This window comes from Panulirus ornatus, chromosome 6, assembly GCF_036320965.1.
Source record: "Panulirus ornatus isolate Po-2019 chromosome 6, ASM3632096v1, whole genome shotgun sequence".
Lineage (NCBI taxonomy): Eukaryota > Metazoa > Arthropoda > Malacostraca > Decapoda > Palinuridae > Panulirus > Panulirus ornatus.
In genome coordinates this window covers 51336431-51345174 of record NC_092229.1, presented here as the reverse complement: position 1 = coordinate 51345174, position 8744 = coordinate 51336431, and positions in this window count along the sequence as shown.

The window sequence follows — 8744 nt, the reverse complement described above, 5'->3', positions numbered from 1 at the left end:
TATCTCCCTTAAATCCAGGTATTAAGGGGGGCCCGCGCCCCCCCCATTACTTGATAAAGGGTGGCAGTGATGGTATCTGACAGGTCGAGAGTGCCACCCCTTACCAGCAGCCGACAGGCCACCCTCAGTGGCACTGACAGCTACTTAACAACACAATGGTTGGCCGCGGGGGGCAACACAGAGTCAAACCCTCTGGCAAGGGAAGGGGCAAGGATGGGTTATGCTGATTGGCGGAATTACCACTGGACATTGGGGACATTTTCGACTCTACGGGAATGAAAAGGAATGTATATAGAATTTTATGGTGATTTCGGTGCAGATGTTTATGTCTACATCTGTGTCTTGCGTGTCTCTGATCTCTTTATGCTTCTGTTTTTGTAGTAGAAAACACTAGATCGAATGTGATTGAGCCTCATTTGTGGGACGGTATGCAAACAGAAAAGTAGGGGGTATGATCCTATCTAAATCGTTCTATCTAAATTCTATCTAAATCGTTCTATCTAAATGAGGGTTGTGAAAAACGTTTTGCATTCTGTACAACGTTGTAGAAAACGTTTTGCATTATGTAGTACAACGTTGTAGAAAAACGTTTTGAATTATGTAGTACAACGTTGTAGAAAAACGTTTTGCATTATGTAGTACAACGTTGTAAAGAAAAACGTTTTGCATTATGTACAACGTTGTAGAAAGGGTTGTTTTTTTTTTTATCATTACTACCGGAAACGAGGCAGTTATTCTGCCTTCCAGGAGATGAATGAGTGGAAACTTTCTCATTAAATCCAGCCATAAACTTTAACTAACCCGCTTCGCCCACCATCGCTTAAGACGGAGAATTAATGTTCTTACTTCGAAGACTTGAATAGAGAGACATGCAAACGTAATGCGTAGGGTTTATAGTAGCACATATTTGGCCCTTGTTTTGAGCTCTATGGACATAGAAAATGGGAATTTAGAGCAGAGACTTGCTAGCAAATACCCTTCGTAATCACAGCTTGATATATTCTTTTACAGTCTCCTACCTAGATGTGTTCAAGTGAATCTAGCTTCTCCCAGGACGCAGAAATTACTGATATATATATATATATATATATATATATATATATATATATATATATATATATATATATATATATATATATATATATATATATTGGAAAGGATCATAATTTTGCGCGTGATCAAGATATTCCTATGAGTCCACGGGGAAAATGAAACACGAAAAGTTCCCAAGTGCACTTTCGTGTAATAATCACATCATCAGGTGTTTCATTTTCCCCGTGGACTCATAGGAATATATATATATATATATATATATATATATATATATATATATATATATATATATATATATATATATATATATATAGTAGGAGTTTATAGGTGCTTTATAGATGTGTTTTGTAGACTAACAATCTGATCACTCAGTAAATATAATGATAATATAACTCTCCCATAAACTGTATCCCAAGTTTGTCTACTGAGGTAAACTTGACGAAGCAAAAGATTCATCAGTTACCCAGCCATCCTCACCACACCACACGTCTGACTCCACCCAACACCCTCTTACCACACTGGTATAGAAATGATTTTGTGGCGAAATGCTCTGTGGCTGGGCGAACGCAAGGGGGCGTGCAAGGACCCGGCGGAAACATAAGTCTTCTGTTTTGGTGTTGTGTGAGGGACGAGGGGAGGATTGTGAGGGACGAGGGGAGGATTTTGAGGGATGTGGGAGGATTGTGAGTGACGTGGCAGGATTGTGAGGGATGAGGTAGAACTGTGAGGTTCTATATACACTGAATCCTACCAACTAGAATGTAGTTGCCTAGCTAAATAGAGTCTACCCAAAAAATAACTTTTGATAGTGGCTTACTTCCTGCGTTTACAATGAACACACACTCCTCTCTCTCTCTCTCTCTCTCTCTCTCTCTCTCTCTCTCTCTCTCTCTCTCTCTCTCTCTCTCCTCCCTCCCTCCCTCCCTCTACGGGCGTCTCCTCACTGGCGCGAGTATAATTGAAACAAGTAGAAAGGATAAACTTTGGCAGACTAATAGAGTAAAACTCAAGGCTGGAAAAACTCGCAGGGGGTTTAGTCTAGGGGTTTAGAAATACCGCTTTTTCCGAGACGTTTTAAAAAGATTTCGGTATATCCTGGACATGCAGGATCATGGAAGGAAAAAATGTCCCTAAGCCATTTTTTTTTTTTGTCATTTTTTTTTTCTACCTTGATTTTTCTTGACATTTATTATTTTCCGTACCTGTGAGGGATAGATGACGCCGTATGGTGCAACGCAACGTTACGTCATCCGCTTGTCTTCTCGTGGTGTTTATTTCCTCAATTCTTTCTGCGTACTATTGACTCGAAGACGAGCTTATTGTGGATGTGCCCAGTGCGGAGGAGTTCTGTGTCCGGAAGGATACGAGCGACGACCATCATGACACCATCGTATACCACACACTGCAGCCTATCACCACAGGTCTCTTCCGTAATCCTGTGTTCACCTGAAAACAAGAACAGATCCATAAGATTTTACATTCTGGGGTTGGAGCGACTTTGAATATAGTAATCCAGCAAGGATTACACAATGGATTACATTAGATGATGTAATTTCAGCACGGGGAGAAGAATTGGTATACGTTTCTGAGAAGGCTTTGGAATACACATATTCAAAGGAGACATGTGAGAAAAGAGTATAAGTGAAGTTCGTATAGTAGTGTAGTGTAGTGCAGTGGTTACAAAACATATTACTAGAGTAATAATGAAAAGCAGTGTAGTGCGATTAGTCGTGTGGGATGCCCATGAAATAACGAAGAATAAGAAGTGAGGATGAGAAACTCGAGTTTGCTTTCCTTTCAGCCATTTATTTGACGAATTAGGAGGAGAAATACAAGGATTCAATATTTACTGGGAGGAGAAATGCAAGGATTAGATACTTCATTTAATAATCAAAGAGAAATTAAGGATATAAGGGACGGATCGGGGGATTTCCAACAGTGTTTCATATGCATGGAACGAGGAAAGGGATCGAAGGCATCAGCACTTTATATTTGACCAGGAAACAGTTCCCCTGGAACGGTCCACGATACGAGCGGACACCAAGCACGGGAGTGGTAGTTTGGGCGAATTATCTTTTACAATACGTGTTCAAATGCGGACGTGAATGAGATCAGTTCCGCGAAAGAAAAAGTTTGGCGTTTGGACGAAACGGATATGGAAATTACTGGTTAATTTATGCAGATGAAGTGGCCTTCGGGGGAAGTCAAAATATCCGATACCTCAGCAAGGGAGAGAGGGAGATGTGGGTCAACATTGTCCAGTAGGTGATGTAAAGAAGGTTAATACAGATGAAGGCGAAAAAATGAAATAAAAAGGAAACTGAAAAGAAATAGCGTAAAGGATATGCATAATCGGGAGTGGTTGTGAGGTATTTTGACTGACAACATTCTCCAAAGCGGATCGAGCAAGGGAGGTGAGGGAGTAAAGTGAAAATGGAGAATGTTGAAAGAAAATCCTTTTCTCTGAGGCAGAAAGAGCGTTGTCGAAAGGGTGGAGTGGACTCACCGTACAGGTGGGTGCTTGGAATATGTTAGGAAACCTGCAGGTATACGACTGAAGAATGTTGTATTTTTTCCTTCAGTAGTTCACTTGGGGAGTCTTCGAAAAGGCTCCTTGTCTTTGGCTCTTGCGATTCGTGAAGGGCTAATGTTTTGGCTCTTGCGATTCGTGAAGGGCTAATGTTGTGGCTCTTGCGATTCAAAAAGGCCTCCTGTCTTGGGTCTTGCGATTTGAAAAGGGCTTGTGTTTTGGCTCTTGTGACTCGAAAAGGTCTCCTCTCTTGGCTCTTGCGATTCGTAAAGAGCTAATGTTTTGGCTCGCGATTCAAAAAGGCGTCCTATCTTGGCTCTTGCGATTCGAAAAGGGCTAATGTTTTGGCTCTTGCGATTCGAAAAGGCCTCCTGTCTTGGGCCTGCGATTCAAAAAGGCCTCCTGTCTTGGGTCTTGCGATTTGAAAAGGGCTAATGTTTTGGCTCTTGCGATTCGAAGAGGCCTCCTGTCTTGGCTCTTGCGATTCGTAAAGGGCTAATGTTTTGGCTCGCGATTCAAAAAGGCGTCCTGTCTTGACTCTTGCTATTCGAACAGGCCATCTGTCTTGGCTCCTGCGATTCATTTACACTCTCTTCTGCTGCAGTGAATAACCTCGAGAGTTCTGCAGTCTATAACTATAATCCCACATTCTCGTCATTCACTACGGTACAGTTAGTGACTCGCTCTTCCTCCTGGAGAAGATTATAGTGAATGGTTTTGTGTTTTCCATTTTCTATTTTACAACTCCCTCATCTTTCACGGCAAAAGGTCATCATTCTTCCAACTTTCACTACACCTTCGTGTCTTCATTGCTACACTACATTCCCACCACTACGCTAGTCAAAGGTTAGCTTTAAGTAACACATCTCGCAGATAAGGGCTACAGACTTGCCAACTATGGAGGAGAGAAGAGAAACGAGTGACCTGATCAGAGTCTTTCGAGTTTCTAAATCGGGTGGACATAATTTGACAGTGATCATGAGATGCAACAGATACATCAACGTGCACACTGCCATCTATGGTTCCCCGGCGTCATTAACCCGAAGGTAGAGGCTTCGAGCCATGACCTGGGGGACGACTCCATCAGCTATAATACCTATGATAGGCAGAGCGTCAAACACGCAGGAGGAGGCGCTATACAACCCACCCGAACCCACCCCTCCAAGGTCATTCGCTGAACCGCAAGGACTTACGAGATCAGAGAGGACACATCCCGTCGACACATGGGTTAAAAGGGGCGCTTGAAGATTGATCCTGGATGGATCCATAGGCCATGGAACGCCATATCTCTCGAGGTCTCTGATACGTGTACCGAAGGCTGAGCACAAAAGGATTGCTGGACGATAACCTATCTAGCGCAACCAGTTAAGTTTGTATTCCTGAAGAAGATCACGTCGACAGCGTGGCCTCCTTGAACCCTCCTTTGACCTGGATGGCATCACCCCGAGATGAAGAGCCTGATAATCCTGCTGGATAGTGAGGGCTTATTCGAAGGTTGACACCTGATGCTACGACAAAGGGGGCGATAAGGATTACCACTGAGGTATCTTTCCTCACACACACCCACACACACACACACACACCCACACACACACACACACACACACACACACACACACAAGGAGATAGAAAACGTAACACGAGTGAGAACTTATGACTCACGGGGTAATGATAATGATAAATACAAAACGGGAACAAGAGGATAACAGGACGAACTTTTCCTCCCCATCATCTTTGTGCCTTGACCGAAGTGGAGGAGTGGCAGCGAGCGACCATCCTGGGAGTGGCAGAGACCATCCTGGGAGTGGCAGAGACCATCCTGGGTATTACACCACAAAACATTGGCTGCTTCTGCTGCTGCTGCTGCTGGGTGTTTGGCTTGTAAACATCATTGCCATGCACATCGCCGGGGAATGATACCCCCCCTTCCCCCCCACGACCACCACCCACCCCCGCGCCCCGTGGTTCCAGACGCACAAAAGCAACGAAAATATTCGCCAGGCCCTCGAGACGTTTTCGTATTTTTTGGATCGTATGTATGCATGTATGTATTTCTCTCTCTCTCTCTCTCTCTCTCTCTCTCTCTCTCTCTCTCTCTCTCTCTCTCGAGAGAGAGAGAGAGAGAGTAAAAGAATTAAACATTAATTTCTCCCACCAGACGGGGCAGGCGTGGTGGGGCAACGCGCTGCATTATGTAAATACATAAGAAGTGAGTAATAACTCGACCCTGTGGTGGAAGCTGGGCCAGGAGGTAGACCTTGAGGCTCACCTTAGGTGGAGTTTTTGGTCTGCTGAACCCCACCATCGCAATGGTCCTGGGAGAGAGAGAGAGAGAGAGAGAGAGAGAGAGAGAGAGAGAGAGAGAGAGAGAGAGAGAGAGAGAGAGTAAGAGAGGAAGAGTAACAGAGAAAAAGAGAGGGGGAGGGGGAGAGAGAGAGAGAGGACGCCACCACACCGCCCAGAGTCACCCATTCATAAAAAAAAAAGCAGTTTGGACATTATGCAAATGTGCAGGAAGTGAAAAAATTCACGCCTGTTCTCAGGAGTGAGGGAACACGTAGCAACGAGGACAAGAAGAGCCTGTGTTGAGCCTCGAATTATCCAGCGCTGGGCTGGCCTACCTTGCCCCCCCACACATATGCCGTGTTGGATGGTACATTACACAGAGTCCTTCCCCTTGACTTTCCTAGGCTGGGGAAGGTGTGGGCAAAAGGGGGGCAAAGCCTCGGGTGTCGGGGGGGAAAGGTTAAGAAGGAGAGAGAGAGAGAGAGAGAGAGAGAGAGAGAGAGATAGAGAGAGAGAGAAGGAGAAAGAGAGAGAGAAGGCCAGGATATCATACGAATTATATATATATATATATATATATATATATATATATATATATATATATATATATATATATATATATATATATTGTGGACTTAACTGTTAATACTGGCAGTTGCTTAAGTCCAGTTCTAATCGACATTCGCTTATCAAATAGCACAGACCCTCCGTCAGCAGAGGTTACACATGTTGTATGCCCTCCGGCGCCATATAAACACGACTGGATGTATAGCGAGAGTGTACGTGGCCTCGGAATAATTCTCAACACCTGCAGAAGGATTATCCGGTTGATGGACGGATTAGCTTGAGGTTAACCGGCTTCCTTGAGCTAAATAACCCTAGCTGTTAATGAGCCTGCAGCACCCATGATTAACTGACGTTGCGAGCAACGGGGTTTTGAGCATGTCCTCTCCTCCTGTATTATTTACCAGCTTTCTCTGGTTCGTTACACTCCTATGAGCCTTTCATATCCCCTACCCTTCTACCTCCCCACCAACTCCATCCAAAGTCCCTCCTTACAGTCAACAAAAGGAGACACACACACACACACACACACACACACACACAGCTCTACTCCCAACCAACTGGGGGTCTGGATCATAAGCCTGATGTATGGAAATGATGAATTCACAACCTCCCGTGGAAACTTAACGCCATAAAGCAGTTGATCAGCACCTCGTTCATGATACACGTCGTCAAAACAACTCAACGCTTCCTACACTTCCAGCAGCAGCAGCATCTGGACACAGTGAACTGCATTGTCTTTCCAACCACAAATGGAATTCAAGTTCTACCAAGTAATATCTCTTTTTTTTTTTTCCTCTGGCACCAAACGCTTATTTCACAAACAGAGGCAAGTTGTTTATGCAGCACACCAGCTGGCCACTGTGACGGGATATCCCAGTGTTCGTAAATTCTGCTGAATTTATCGGCCGAATGCGACAGGTGCTGATGTAACGTCGCTCCACACAGAACAGCATCACCGCCAGAGACGGGAATGGAAAGTGCGAGAACCTTAGAGTTCATTAATGAGGAAGAGATAGAGAGAGATAGAGAGAAGAGAATAAAGACAGAAGAGAGCAAAGGGGTTGATAATCATAGCAGTAACGAGATAGGGAGAAGAGAATAATGACAGAAGAGGGCAAAGGGGTTGATAATCATAGCAGTAACGAGATAGGGAGAAGAGAACACAGACAGAGTGAGAAAAGATGATCATCATAGCAGTAGATATGAAGGTGTCATAATGAAGACTCCAGTAAACACAATGTGAACGAGTAACCATAAAGGTATTTTGAAGTCAATTTCGAAGATGATGGTGTAGTGGATAATTTACTTGTCCCAATATGGTCCATGTTAAGCAGGCTTTGAAACTTATCTTGGACCCTGTTGTGTTCACTATACTGTACTTCAGTATATCCTCCTCATCTGCACAATTTGCTTTGATATACCACCATTCACTATAGTACCTCTATAGAATTTATATTTTTTTCATATATAAGAAAATATTACATTCTCAGGCGAACGCTGGAGTATACAGCACATTCTTCAAATATCTAAACTAGTCGGTAGATGAACAGCTAAGGCATACAACGAATACAAAATAGACTGTATTTCTGACTGAACCCAGATTATGTATTGCTGGTGCCAGCATGAGTCTCCCAACGTCGACGAAGAGACAGACAGCCATGGATTAAAGACAAAATCTCCATTACATATATTTTTTTCGAACAGGAACGGTATCAGTAGCGTAGGAGTGGACCTAGACAGCATTTATCCATGGAATGGCTATATTGTAAAGCCAAATGGCACATGAATCAGAGGCGACATAACGCTGTCAAAAAAGTTATTAAACAAAGAGGTGGGAAAAACAAATTGAAATGGAAATCCTGCATCCCGAAAAAAAAAGAAGAGGGGAGTTAGATCCGCTGTGGGAGCTGACGAAGAGGGTTTAGAAAATTTGACACAACAGAAAATACGTGTGTTTCATCCTTTATAAATGACCAGTGCTCGTGACTGAGGTTCTGATTTACTCTGAGCATCACCCATGCAAGTGGTGGTGGAGTAACGCATTGAGTAGGAGGTCACCAGGTCAATTAATGGACGCTGTAGGTCAGCAGTGGATAAGAAAATGATAAGGCGAAACGTCAGATTACAATGAAGTCGAAGCCAGGATGATGAAAAGCGAATAATGGCCTCAAATATGTTGACATGAAAGACAAAGGACACCTTTTCCTCCCCCTAATGGAGGACTGTCATTCTAAATGCTGTTGAAAACCAGGCCCTTTGAAATTGATTTGTTATTATGGGGAAAACGAAGTCATCTCCAATACCAGTT